Source organism: Quercus lobata, chromosome 4, assembly GCF_001633185.2.
Source record: "Quercus lobata isolate SW786 chromosome 4, ValleyOak3.0 Primary Assembly, whole genome shotgun sequence".
Classification (NCBI taxonomy): domain Eukaryota; kingdom Viridiplantae; phylum Streptophyta; class Magnoliopsida; order Fagales; family Fagaceae; genus Quercus; species Quercus lobata.
The window spans coordinates 65,966,472-65,972,272 of NC_044907.1; positions in this window are offsets into that span (position 1 = coordinate 65,966,472).

The following is a 5,801-nucleotide window of genomic DNA, read 5'->3' on the forward strand; positions in this document are numbered from 1 at the left end:
TAAGTTACCATTCTGTCCTAACAAAAATTCAAAAATTACAAAACTTAAAAAAAAAACTTTTTTCTGTACCGGCCAGTATTGCCCGAAATTGGCCGGTACAATTGGTACGAGGCCGATACGGCCGGTATTTTTTCCGGTACGAAACAGGGGGGTCGAGTGTACCGGATTGCTGGCCGGTACAGTATATTCCGGCTGTATCGGCCGGTACGGTATGAAATCGATAACCTTGATATTCATCCAGTGGTTTTCACAATGGCAAGGTGCCCAAAAGTGAGGTGAAAAGTAATAAATAAAGAGAAACAAAATGCTATTTGTGAGAACGCAATTTGTAACGACTCGTAATAACGTTGGGTTCGCACTTAAAAATGCCCAAACAATATCATTTATAGAGCGTGGGTTTGAAAAGCTAGGCCTTGGTCACCAGACGATGGTTTTTCATGGTGTTCATACATAATTAAATCGTGTTCGCCCTAGGAGTTTTTCTCCTGGAGGCGGGTTGGGAGGCTCTGGTTTTTGGCCATTTTTCCCAGCCCCTTCTTCTTGATTCTTACTTTTCCTTTTATATTAGCCTGTATCCCCTATCCAACGTCCACGTATGGGTTTGATTTTCCAGAACTGATACTTGTCCCATCAGCCCCTAACTAGAGTGGTTGGGGGTGGTTGTAAAAGCTGAAGAGTATGGCTCTGTCAGGTGCAGAGTATTGAATGGTAGTAAGGGCAGCTTTCCTTTTGTCCTTGGTCGCTATTCTATCCAACGTACCCTTCTCTATTGACCTAGATATTTTAGATTTTTTCCCAAACTGTTCCTATACCATTTTTGCCCTTTCTTCCAGGGGGACCTCGGATATGCCGAGGATTGAATCATCCTCGGCTGTATCCCAAGACTATTTGAACTTGTATTACCTATCCTTGGCTATAACCTTCCTCGACTCGGGCCTTGGGCCCCAATGAATAAATGGGCCAGGGCCACAAATTATTGGGCCCCACACTATTAATTAGGAAAATGAGTTTGAAAGAAATAAATGTGTAACAATTTTTTATAACCATTAGAAATCTAAAGCATAAAAAAAATGAGTAACTTTTGCAAAGTTATACGATGCGTAGTTTGTATAAGAAGAGAAGGGATTAATGTGTGTTGAAATGGATGAGATCCGGTTGTTGAACATGTAAGAATTGGACATTTATTAATTGAATTTTTGAGTTCTTAAAGAGAGTTGAATGTAACTTAATTAGTTAATATGCATGCGTGTCCATTGCTATGTTGTGGTTATATTCAGTAATGGGTCGCAGTACTCCATTATTTTGGACTTGTGCACTAGTCTCACGTAAGGTGGAATACAAAGTTTTAAACCTGATTCACGATGGGAGGGTGTCCACCATGGAAAGTAAGTCGTGGTCCACCTTTTCACTCATAACATTAGACAAAATCTTATATCTCTTCCCGTCTAAAGAATAATGTTAGAGATACAAACTATTTTACAAATTTTTTTTTATAAACTGCTAATATAGTGAGTGATTATTAGCAACTAAAAATGTGATATTAGCGATGAACCTAGATGAAAACTGATAAGAATTTGGCCGTATTAATATTTTGAAAAAATTTTGTAAAATAATTTGTGCCTATAACATTATTTCTGTCTAAATATAAGGGCAAATTATTGCCATATCGAAAGCCATCTATAAACCAATTGGAGCATATAGAGAGGACGGCCTGATCCATGTGCCAGGTGCTGCGTGAATGTTTGTTGTTGGTAATTTATTCTGATTTGCTAAAGAAGTACATGCCTAAACCCTAACCTTTTATAGATTATATCTCATCTAGTATCTAACATGTGAATTCTAAAATTTTACTGGACAAAACACTTTGCAAATTTCAAATGAATTTACTAATTAATTGATCACATTTTATACCGTCGAGGGAGAAAAAGTACTTAATGTCTGTTAAAATGAATTGAGATTTGGTTCTTGAACAACTTGATTATAAATTAAATATATTGGAATCTAATTTGTGTGAGAGAGAGAGAGAGATAAATCAACGTTTCACTGAAACCAATGAAATCCAGCTCTGAACAACCGGATTATATAAACATCAAATATGCGTTCAATATACCAGCTAAACAACATATGATTCCCATAATTTCAGAAAAACATATTATGGGCTTATTGTTTAACTTTAAAATCTAGAAGAAAAGGGACACTGACTTATTACATATAGCCGCCTAATATCTGTCACCACACCAGCTATAGGTGTTGAAAATATCACATCGTTAACAAGAAAACGTGTTGTTGTCCATGTCCGCCGCCATGCTGACCATGTGGATGATGTCCTCCGCCATGACCATGAGGGTGATGTCCTCTGCCACCACGATGACCATGAGGGTGATGTCCTCCGCCATGAGCATGTGGTTGATGTCCTCCACCACCATGACAATGCCCTCCTCCTCCTCCTCCTCCATGAGGACCATGACCATGACCGCCGTGATGCCCACCGCCACCATGACAATGCCCTCCTCTTCCGCCATGTCCATGTCCTCCGTGATGTCCTATGCCATGACCATGTCCATGTCCTTCATGAAGTCCCTCACCGTGGGGTGGAGTATGATGATGATTTCCGTGGTGAGACATTTTCTAATGTATTTCTCAACTCAAAGCTCAGAAAATAGGAATTGAGTTTACAGTGAGGAACTTGGTAAGGGGTGTATATGTATTTATAATTTTACAAATCGTGATGTGAAGACAGAACCTAAAAGTCAACCTTGCTAGTACTTGGAGTGGAAGTTTAGCTGATTAAACCGCGTACCTCCATAAAAAAAATAAATGTATCAGTTGCGTGTTAGTGTTTAATTTTATCACAATGCGAACTGTCCGAGTGTCTGAAGTTGTGAAATAGAAGTAGATACTTTTCTTCCTAGTTAAGTTATATATGTGGTCGGCTATACCGAGTTTATAGATAATTTGTTGCACAAACATTTAAAAATTTAAATGATCAGCTGCATGATTGGTGTTCACCTTACCCATTCATACGTATAATCAAAGCGCATGATTGGTTTTTTTTTTTTTTTTTTTTTTTTTTTTTTTTGTGGGCGTATATATCATTTTGATTTCTTCATTTTGAGATAACAGTTAATTTGGTATTTATATTTTGGTAGTAGTCAATTTGATACTTGTTATTTTTAATTTGAAATCAATTTGGTTCCTACTGTTAACTCACTAACGAAAAATGCCTACGTGACAAACGGTGTACACTGTTGGCATGTCTAATGTTGACATGTCTAAATTTTAATGGCTAGGGGTGTTTACCAAACCGCAAAAACTACACAAACCGCAAAAACTGGACCAAAACCGCCCACAAAATAGCATAACTGTACTGCACCGCAAGTAATAATGCACCGCACCACATAATGCAATACGGTGCGGTTATGGTTTCGACTAAATTTTAAACCGCACTGCACCACACCACACCACACATATGACTGCACAAATAAGATGCAGTGCAATTTTGGTTTTAGTTAAACCGCACTGCAAAGTGTAGTGCTAAAAATGACTCAAAACCGCACTACACCGCACCGCGAACACCCCTATTAATAGCCATGTCAACGCTCAAAAAAAAAAAAAAAAGTCACGTCAACATTTTATATATATTATCAATTTTATTTTTTATTTTTTATTTTTATTTTTTTTTTACCAGTTCTTTCTTCTTCTTCTTCTTCTTCTTTTGTTTTTTATTTTTTATTTTTATGGTAACCAAATAGACTTTTTTTTTTCGAGAGAGACAATTACAAGATACTGTTAACTCTGCAACTCGAACTCTTTCTTCCCTAAACTCCCAAGCACTTTGAACATGAGGAGGTGTCAATTCAGCTACAAAGCCTTTGAGATAACCAAATAGATTTTAATTTTTATTTTCCCAATTTTCTTTTTTCCTTTTCTTGTATCTTCTTGGTATCCAAATGCTATACCTTGCAATTAGGTTCACCAAACTAAACCCAATTCCACCATCACCATTCCAAAGAACCACCACTACAAAGCAAAATCCTCAAGGTTAAAAACAGCAATCCCGTTACCTTACAAGAAATCCAATAAATTTAAAAGCAAATCCCGAGTAGACGTTGTTCCGGTTACTTATATGAAAAATATTTGTTGAATTGATGAATTCCATGTCATTCATTGAAACCCACGAGTGCTTGGCATCTGAAATCATCAAAGGTGAAGGCCGTGGTAGTGATTCCTTTCAAGGGAGCAACAGAGATTAAACAACATATTATCTTCAAAGGCATAAACTATGTTGTGACTCGTTGTGCTAGCCCATCGGAGATTCCAAAGCCGAGAGAGAGAGAGAGAGATTTGCTAGCGAGGAAGAAGAACATATGAAAGAGAAATCAGAAAAAGGGAGACAAGGCAAAAAAAATAAGAAGAAGAAGAAAGTGAGGGATTCTGTGGTGTAAGATAAAGATGAGACAAAGAGCAGATCTGTGTTGATTTTTTGGTTAGTAAGAAAGGGTTGTAGAAATTAAAAGGAAAAAGAGAATGTATTGATTTTTCGGTTAAAAAGAAACGGTTGGAAAGATTAAAAGAAAAAGAGAATATAAACAAGAAAATAGATTTTAAATTTTTTTTTTTGTTTAAACAATGATGTGGAATTTTTTAGTGTCTATTTAAATTTTTTATTATTATTATTTGCCAGGTGGGATTTAAGTGTATTAATAGTGCACACTATTAGCCATGTAGACATTTTTCATTAGTTAGTTAACGGTAGAGACCAAATTGATTGTAAGTTGAAAATAACAAGAACCAATGTGGCTATTACCAAAATGTTGGGATCACATTGACTATGATCCCAAAATGTAGGAACCAAAATAGTGGTTTCACCTTTATTTTTTGAGAGGAGTTATATCCACAACATTTTCAGAACAAATTATACGTGAAAATTTGTTATTGGTTTTAATTTAAAGTCACAACTTAAATTTCTTTTTTACCCATCCGTAACAACTAATAACAATTTGACACTTAAAATTTGTTGTAAAAATGTTGTAGACATAACATTTTTTTTTTCTTTTTTATGATAAGAAGATTGAGAGAAAAAATTCATTCAACAGCTAACTAGTATTAGGCAACATGCGCAAGTCTTTTACGTCATCCTTATCCTTAATTTAACAACACCTCAACGTCATAAGGAAGTTCTAGATACAAAATTAAATCTTTTTGTGGATTCCATATATGTTTAGTATCTTCATCCCATTCTAACCTTGACACTTCTTTTTCCCTATATTTCATACAATATAGGTATTTGAAAGATTTTTTTTTATTAGAAATAAAAATAAAACCCTAGTATTATTTCCATGCAATGTAAGGCTTAGTTAAAAATTTATATGTAAATAAATCAAACACCATTTATGACTCCATATCCTGTAATGATCCAATAAGTAAAGCCTACCAAAAAAAAAATACCTAGAGAAAAAAAAAAAATGCAATATGACATATCCAAAATTTTAAAAAATAATAATAATAAAAAATACCTCGTGTTTTTTCTTCATAGAACTCATTACAGTTTTTTTGCAAAATTAATATTTATGAGTATCTGTTAATACCGTATTTCGTCCGACCCCAATTCATGCATCAAAACAATTGCAACATTTAGAACCCCTCTGATAGCAATTAAGACCAAAAACCCTAACTAGGAATGGTTAAAAAGTTTTGATCTGACCATCTAATCGAGTTAATTTTTCCCTTTAAAATGATAGTTCATAGGCCAAACTCGGAGTTAAACGGATGAAATATCAATAAAACCTTAAAACCTTAAT